We start from the raw sequence: 9105 nt of genomic DNA, 5'->3' as shown, positions 1-9105 counted from the left end.
TAGTATAGATACAGAGAGATAGATATAGAAATAGATATTGACGTTTCATATATTGAGTTAATATACACGCCTATATTTCTAGCTTTTTTCTCTGAGAGGACCTAGGACTCAGGACAACCCATTAGCAATAAGCACACTTAGTGCCCAGACCTTGATTTTGAAACATAGTTTTCCAATAAAAGGAACCAAGGTTTCTCAGAGAAGTGACTGATTCTAGTTGGAGCATAGAAAATATATGATGAACCTGGAACATTTTGTGGTACCAGACAGTTAGAAAATATTCACACAAAAAAAGCATGTCAAAAGAATACAGGATCCAATCTGACAGGGCTCCCAATGGCCAAATCTCGGACAAGTTGAACAACAAAATAAATGATGATAGTATTGTATTATAACCTGTAGAATTCAATAAATATCCATTTGTCCATGCTGATATAGATGAATAAATACATGGAAGATATCTTAGTCCATTTGGACTGCTATAACAAAGTACCATAAATTGGGTGGCTTATAAACCACGGAAATTTATTTCTTAATACTGGAGGCTGGAAATCAAAGGTCAGGGTGCCAGCATGGTCAAGTTCTGGTGAGGACCCCCCTCTTCCGGGTTGCAGACTGCTGACTTCTTGTTTCCTCACATGGCAGAAAGAGAGTAGCAAGCTATCTCCTGATTCTTGTAAGGACACTAATACCTCATGACCTCATCTAGCCCTAATTACCTCCCGAAGGCCCCGTCTTCTAATATCATTGTATTGGAGGGTAGGGTTACAGCATACGAATTTTAGAGGAACACAACCATTCAGTCTATACTAGAAGAGAATGGGCAGCTCTTCCTTACAGAAGAATTCCAATTAATACGTGTAGGGGAATGAGCAAAATTCAGAATCACCATTGGGCAAACGCCACAGTGATAATTATTTACAGTAAGGTCTACCAATGGATAAAAGAAAATCAGTAGGTGAGAGTTTGAGGAGAAACAAGGTATTGGCACAGTCTCAAAATATCTCAAAGATGTTTACCAATTGCAAAGAGAAAAAAAATGTTAACTTTACAGTGGAGAAACCAATCAATACCACCTAAACCATATAATCAGGATTAACCTCAAGGGTAATAAGACACATGGGCCTGATGGACCTCCTGATATGATGCACTGAGGGGGCACAACATGACTTCTGTGGCATTCATGCCAACACTACATGACCTCAATCTAGCCACGAGGAAATACCAACCAAACCCAAATTGAGGCCCATGCTGTAACTGCTCAGTACTCTTCAAGTGTCCAGGTTATGCCAGACAAATGAATTCTGAGGAGTTGTTGCAGATTGGAGAGGACTAAAGAGAAATAACAATTGAATGCAAGGTGGAACCTGGAACAGATAAAGGACATTAGTAGGAAAGCTGGTGGAACTTGAATAAGGCATGTAGTTAATACTATTTCGTTAATGTTAATTTCCTGGTTTTGATGATCTACTGTGGTTGTGTAAGATGTTAATAAGGGGAAGCTGGATAAAGGGTAGATGTGAACTCTATTATTTTTGCAACTTTTCTGTTAGGAAAATTCCTTTCTGAAGATCTCTGGTCCCATCCCTGAGGGCCAGACTTGCCTGGTTTTCAAGAGGAGGGACTTGATTCCCAGTCTAATGAATATTTCTATAGGACACATACCTTTATTAGTTATATGTTCAGTGGGCTAGTAGTTAATCTACAGATTTGTAAGTCTATAAATAAAACTGATCCTGTATCACTTGACCTAGAACCTCAGAATTATGCTGTTTCTGCATGCTTCTAAATTGGTGGTGTCTCTCTCAGGCTCTGCTCTGGATTATGTATGACATGTGATATGGTCTTGTATTGATAGAAGGCCTAGACAGTTGCCATGGTCTACAGCAGCCTGTGGTAGAGTATCGCAGAGCTACTGCTACCAGGATCCTTTTCTCTGCACGGTTCCTAAACCACTGCTGCAGACAGTGAAAGCCTCGGTTGCCCTTTTAACTCACTGGATAATTTATGTCTTCTCTTGGCTAGGATTTGTTTCATCACAAGCAAGAGGAGAAAGAATTACATGTTGGAACAGTACAGACAGCGCATGTTCAATAACTTAAATCGATTTGAAATTGCCCTAAGTGATGACCCTGTAAAGTAGTTCTGACATGGGAGACTTACAGTGAAAGCCTCATTTTAGGGTCAAAAATAAATATTTGGCCAACTTTCTCCCTTTCCTCTTTATCATAGTGATCCTTTAATAAGAATGAATATTTTTATAAAAATGGCACAGGCTAGCTATAAAAATTCAAGCAATATAAAAAAGTACGAAGAATATCTGTTTTTAAAAATCTCAAATATCAGTGCTCAGAAATGACTGATATCATACTTTGTGGCTATTATTATAGATAGCTCTCTCTATAAAGATGGATGAATGGATGTGTAGCTGTGCAGATAGAAACAAATCTAAAAGAATTGGATAATATAGAAGCATGTTATTGTTTTAATAATAAAAGTATTCGATTTTGTTTTTCTTGAATTTAATAAAAGAAAAATAAAATAGAGCTGAAGAAATCACTGAATGTTAGGTAAAAGTTTCTTTGCCATAGGTAAAAGTTTCTTTGCCATGAGAGATGTTGGTTCCTAAAAGATCTCTTTAAGATTAGGAAAACAGATTCTAAAAATCATTACGAGACTAAAGTAGTATTTGTTGTAGGACTCGATAATTTTTTAACAGTATAAATGACCTTAAAAGACCAGCTACTTAGTTCTCTTACCACTTTTCTCACTTCCTTCCCCTCCACCTCTCAGTTTTTGTTACTTGTCTGGGTTTTATGTCATCAGAGCTTATAATATTTACATTGCTATTCTGCAATCACAATTCTCTCAGTTAAATTCTAGTTTAATTGGATTCAGTGCTTACTGTCCCATTACCTTATCTTGTCCTCAGTTCTTCATTAGACTCCCCTCTTGGTTGGCTGAACTTCATTATCAAGTAGTATTTCTTTTATTTTTTTTAAAATAAATTTGTTTATTATTTATTTTTGGCTGTGTTGGGTCTTCGTTGCTGCACGCTGGCTTTCTCTAGTTGAGGCAAGCAGGGGCTACTCTTCCTTGTGGTGCGCAGGCTTCTCATTGCGGTGGCTTCTCTTGTTGAGGAGCACGGGCTCTAGGTGCTCGGGATTCAGTAGTTGTGGCACGTGGGCTCAGTAGTTGTGGCACGTGGGCTCAGTAGTTGTGGCGCACGGGCTTAGTTGCTCTGCGGCATGGGGGATCTTCCCCGGACCAGGGCTCGAACCCGTGTCCCCTGCATTGGCAGGCAGATTCTTAACCACTGTGCCACCAGGGAAGTCCCTAGTATTTCTTTTAAGAGGAGCTCATTAGGGCTACAGCTCCTGAGTGTTTAATTTATTCATGTTTGAGAATATCTGCCTATTATTTTTATACTTGAACAACTTGTCTGGGTAAAGCATTTTGGAGTCACATGTACTTTCCTTTAGGATTTTGGTCTATCTTCCAGCACCGAAAGTTTCCAGGGAAGAGTCTGAGGTTGGAATTTCCCCCCTTGTGGATGACTTGCTTTTTCTGCCTGGATACCTAAATAGGTTTTCCTCATACTTCAGGTTTAATAACTTGACCAGAATATGTTTTGATGGTGGTTTCATTGTGTCACTATTTCTTGGTATGTAGCGTGCCCTTTTGACTAGAAGATCCAGTTCTTCCTTCTTGGAAATGTTCCTTATTTCAGAGACCCAATTGTTGGGTCATCTTTATCTGTTCTTCGTATCTGTTATCGTTTCTCTAGTTATTTAATGTCCTTTTCCTGGACATACACTATGTATGATATTGTGATTTATAATTAGAAATATATATTTGATCATCTTCTCTGTTTCTGGCAAAGAGCTCTTAAAACCTTTGGAATTTCTTAAGAGAAAGATTAAGGTGTCTTTTGTATGTTAATTGTGACTTTTGGAATGCCCCTAGATTACCTAAGGATAAGGGCTGGTTACCGGAGGAACTGACCATGTGATTAGAGGGTTGGAATTTTCAGTCCCCCACCCCAACCCCCCACCTCTTGGGAAGAGAGAAGGGCTGGAGGTTGAATCAATTGCCAGTGGCCAAAGATTTAACTAAACATACCCATATAATGAAGCCTCCTGAAAACCCAAAAGGATCAGGTTCAGAGAGCTTTCGAGTTGGTGAACACGTGGAGATTTGGGGAGAATGGCACTCCAAGAGGGCATGGAAGCGCCGAGCTCTTTCCCATACCTTGCCCTATGTACCTCTTATCTGGCTGTTTCTGAGTTATACCCTTTTATGATAAACCCATAATCTAGTAAGTAAAATGTTTCTCTGAGTTTTGTGAGGCACCCTAGCAAATTAATGTAACCCAATGGAGGGGTCATGCAAACCTCCAATTTATAGCCAGGCAGTCAGTAGTACAGGTGATAACCTGAACTTGCAACTGGCCTCTGAAGTAGAAGGGCCTGGCAATCTTGTAGGACTGAGCCCTCAACCTGTGGAATCTGATGCCGTCTCCAGCTAGATGGTGTCAGAATTAACTTGAACTGTAGGACACCTGGTTGGTGTCTGGAGAATTGCTTGATGGTGGTGGGGAAACCCCTCCCCGCCGAATTGGAATTGGGATCTGGACACTTTTATCGACCTTCGTTCTCTCAAATCTTTTCTCCATTCAGTCCATTCTATTTTCTTGTTATTTCTAATTTATATATTATAATGTGTATTAACATTTTAGTTTTCATTTTATTTTCTTAGCCCCTCCATCTCTGTTCTCTGATTTTATCTTATATTTAACTCCTGTTTTATTTCCTTTTATTTTTTTTTAGCATGAAGTCCTTCCAGAAAAAATTTTAAAGCTGCTTTGTTTTCTTGTTTTGTTTTCCTTCAGACTTGCTGAGTCTTCCCTCCATTCCACTCCCCTTCTTTCCCCTCCTTTCCTCTTTTTCTGCAGTAGTATGTTTACACAGTTGCTTTGTAATTTTACATCTCACTCCTATTTGTAATTGGTGGCTCTGTCCAAACCTTCAGTAGTAAGTGATGGTGGTCTTTATCTAGGTCCATCTTTCAAACCCCAGTCCCATGCTGAGGGACAGTATGAGCTCTGGGTATTGGTTTCTATAGTTCAGCGCTGGAGGATAGTTCTCTTAGGTGACTTGGTGTTGTTGGTGGAGAGCTTGGCTGGTGCAGCATGGGTATTTGTAGAGAAACCCGTGTTGAGGATTTTTTTCTACTAAGATCTTGTGAAACATGTCAGGGCCCCTCTCTCCAGTCAGGGGTGTATTTCACTTGTGCCGGCTTTGCTTCATTTCCTTATCTCAACACATTGCTTTGGAAAAGGTGATGAATCCTGATGGATCTTCCTGCCATTGCTGAGATCCCACAGGGACCTATGCCTCACTCCATTTCCCTACAAGTTGAAGGGTATTAATAAAACTCCCATGATTTGTTGGACTCCTCTTCCCTTTTCTCAGTTCTGCTTCTGAGAGGTGGGGTTGGAGTTAGGAGGCCAGCCATGGTCTGCTCTACTGTGGTTCACTACCCCTCACCTATCTCATATCTTTTCCTTCCTTTCCCAGCTTAAATTATGCAATCATTCTATTGATCCGTGTTGATACCCTCTGATCACTTGCCTCCATCTCTCATGGCAAAACCACAATCCTGGCTAAATCCAGCTCTGCCTTCTCTGAGCATTCAACTGAGCAACTGAACATGGCTGGAAAAACACACAGCCTTGCTGACTGGTCCTTCATGCCACGTAACAATCCCACTGCTCTTCCCAAGTCCGTTTGTGTGCCCACTCTTCCAGATGACCATTTTACACATTCTCCTCTTTCAAACACCCAACACCTCCTCCCTCAATTTCTCTCTCAGATAGTGTTCTTGTTTCCTACTCTATTGAGAAAATTGAAGTGGGCTGAAGAAAACTGCAGACTCCTACCAAAACATCTAGCCACACACATTCATGTCTACTCATATTCTCTGCCTTCTATCCAATGACTAGAGATGAACTTCCATTGCTTCAAAAGACACCTCTTCCAACTCCGCATTAGATCTTATCTCCCCCCTTACCTTCTCCAGCACTTCTACCCTTTCCCTCATGTATTTTTCCTTTTCTTCTTGATCAGTTTCATCAGCATAAAGACATGCTATTACTCCTCTCAGTTTATAATAGTCTTCTGTTGACCCCACTTACCATCCCATTTCCTATCTCCCATTTATATAAGAATTCATAGAGTTGTCTACACTAGCTGTCTTCACTTCATCTCTTCCCATTCTGTCTTGAACCCACTCCAGACAGACTTTCGCCCCCACTGCTCCACTAAACTGCCCTTTTCAAGGTCATTATGACATCCTTGTTTCAAATTCAGTGATCAATTCTCAGTCCTCATTTTACTTGATCTATTAGTTGCTTTTGCCACAGTTGATCACCTCCTCCTTTTGGAAACACTTTCTTCGCTTAGCTTCTAGAACAATACAGTCTACTTTCTCAGTTTTCCTCCTACTTTACTGGTCACTCTTTCTCAGTCTCTTTTGCTTGTTCCACATCATCTACTGACTTCTTGACTTTGGCATGACACAGGCTTAGGCCGTGGACCTTTTTTTCTTTATTTATACTCACTCCCTTGGTAATTTATCCAGTGTCACGAATTTAAATAACTTACATGTGCTTTCAACACATGTATATCTCTTGCCTGAATCCCTCCATTAAACGGCATCCTTGTATATCCAACTTCCTACTTGGCATACACACTTGGATATCTAATAACCATCTCAAAACTAACATGTTGAAAACAGGACTCCTAATCTTCACCCAACCCTCATACCTCCCCTACTAACAGTCTTCCATATATAGTTTAACACCAATTCCATCTTTCTTTTTTTATTAGATCAGGCCCAAACCCTTGGAATTCACCTTGATTATTCTCTGCCTCATAGTCTCTTATACCCCACATCCAGTCCATCAGAAGATGATGTTCACTCTACCCAGATTGACTCTTCTTTCCTCCCTTCCTTTCTTTTTTCTTTCATTCTAGAATCTGACAACTTTTTCTCACTCCCATCACTATCATCCTAGTTCAAGCCACCATCATTTTTATCTATATTATTACATTAAGTTCCTCACTGTTCTCCCTTCTTCCATCCTGCCCCTAATAGTCTATTTTCAGAGCGATTGCTTTACTGGTACACTCCTTTACTCAGAACTCTGCAATGGCCCCTCCTTATAATGGTCTGCAAGGCCCTACATGACCTGGTCCCTTGTTGCCTCTCTTAACTGATCATTTGCTTTTCTTTCCCTCCATCACTCCATGCCAGCCTCCTTAGCCTCCTCGCTGTTTCTCAAACATGCCAGACACACTCTTCCCCATGGCCTTTGCACTTGGAGTTGCCCTCTACTTGGACTATCCTGATATAGGTTAGCAGTACCTAGCACTAGTAGGGACTCAAATGTGTTGAATTGAATTCACTGAGTTCACAACTTAAGCAATAGATTTTCTGAATGTTGAAGTTATAAGAGCACTCAATGGATCTGAATGATCTCTTTATTCATTGTATTTTATTTTGGCTTCTTTCTTTCCTGTGACTCTTCTTTCATGTGTTCAGCAAGGAGAGGAGGTAAGATGCTAGCTCTTTGAGATTCAGATCATAACTCCTTTCCTCCTGTGTGAGCTGTGACCCTCTCAGCCTGTTCTGCACAAAAACCAAGGGTTTTCTCTTGCTGACTTGAGCATTCTTGAGCATCTGGGAAATATATGTATCTTCTTGCTTCCCAGTTAGAGCAACAGATGACTGCTCAGCGGGCACATTCAGTCAGTCTTCTGTCTGGACATTCTTTGTGGAACTCATAATCAGCCATTTAGAACATTACTCAACAGAAAACATTGCTTTAGTTTGGAGAAACAATGTTCAGATTGCAGTCTCCCTCATCCTACTGGGTTAAGCTGTTGCCTTTGGTCTGGCACACATGTATTTGCACTATGTTTCATTTAACAAATCCTGATTTAATTCCTGGGGAGACATACTTGGGTGTTTACAGTTAACAGCATTGCTTCCAACTAATTAAACTCATTCTTAACTTTTTTCCTCAATTGACTTTTCCTCATTTAACATGTTTGTTCCTGTGGGGATACTCTCCTAAAAATCATCTGTAAATTTCCGATGCCAGGTCTGACTTCCAAAGACCACTTACCTTTCTGACTGTTGGTTACCTTTTAACATTGCAATGAAATGCAGTGGGTATTTAGTTTTAAGCCTAAAATGGCATTAACGTGGTGGAGAAATAGTGTTCATTGGTAAGGAAGATTTGGAATGGCAGTTGGCATGATTGCAATGTAGCTGCACTGTTCAGAATCTTTTCCAGGTATATATTGTGGGTATAAGTGGAGAGACAAGTGATAAATGAGGAGAGTAAATTTGCTAGGATTTCTTGTTGCTTGGGCTTATAAAAATGGATTTTTGTTTGTTTTTGTTTTTGTTTTGCAGTACGTGGGCCTCTCACTGTTGTGGCCTCTCCCGTTGCAGAGCACAGGCTCTGGACGCGCAGGCTCAGCGGCCATGGCTCACGGGCCCAGCCGCTCCGCGGCATGTGGGATCTTCCCGGACCGGGGCACGAACCCGTGTCCCCTGTCAACCACTGCGCCACCAGGGAAACCCCTAAAAATGGATTTTTAAGGACACTGCTCATATTCATTAGGTCTAAGAGAAAGTAACTTCATGTCAAATAGCTATTGGTATTACTTGGGAACCAAAGATACAGCTGTGGCCATTAAGACTTATACAAAAAATTCATCCTGCAAACACTTTTATTGGTGCAATCATCACATTTTTTTTGCCTTTTGATTTTTTTTCTTATTTGACTAACCTGTAAAAAGTGTTCAGCTAGGGGAAATCCATTTATTCTGAAGAAAGAACTCATTAGAGGGTTTATTTGGCAACAAGCACTGGGACTTTTAAAACTGAAGAACTGATGAAATGTTGTTACTTTCTCAGTTAATTTGTTTTCTCTCTTGCTATGTCCTAACCTCTATCTCAGAAATATTTTCTTAGTAAGCTGAAAAGGTCCTGGGACCCTATTTCTACATGGTTATGTGGCGCTTCATTACA

This window comes from Leucopleurus acutus (assembly GCF_964270905.1).
Source record: "Leucopleurus acutus genome assembly, chromosome: X".
NCBI classification, from domain to species: domain Eukaryota; kingdom Metazoa; phylum Chordata; class Mammalia; order Artiodactyla; family Delphinidae; genus Leucopleurus; species Leucopleurus acutus.
The sequence above is the reverse complement of the archived record's forward strand: the minus strand, read 5'-3'. Positions refer to the sequence as shown.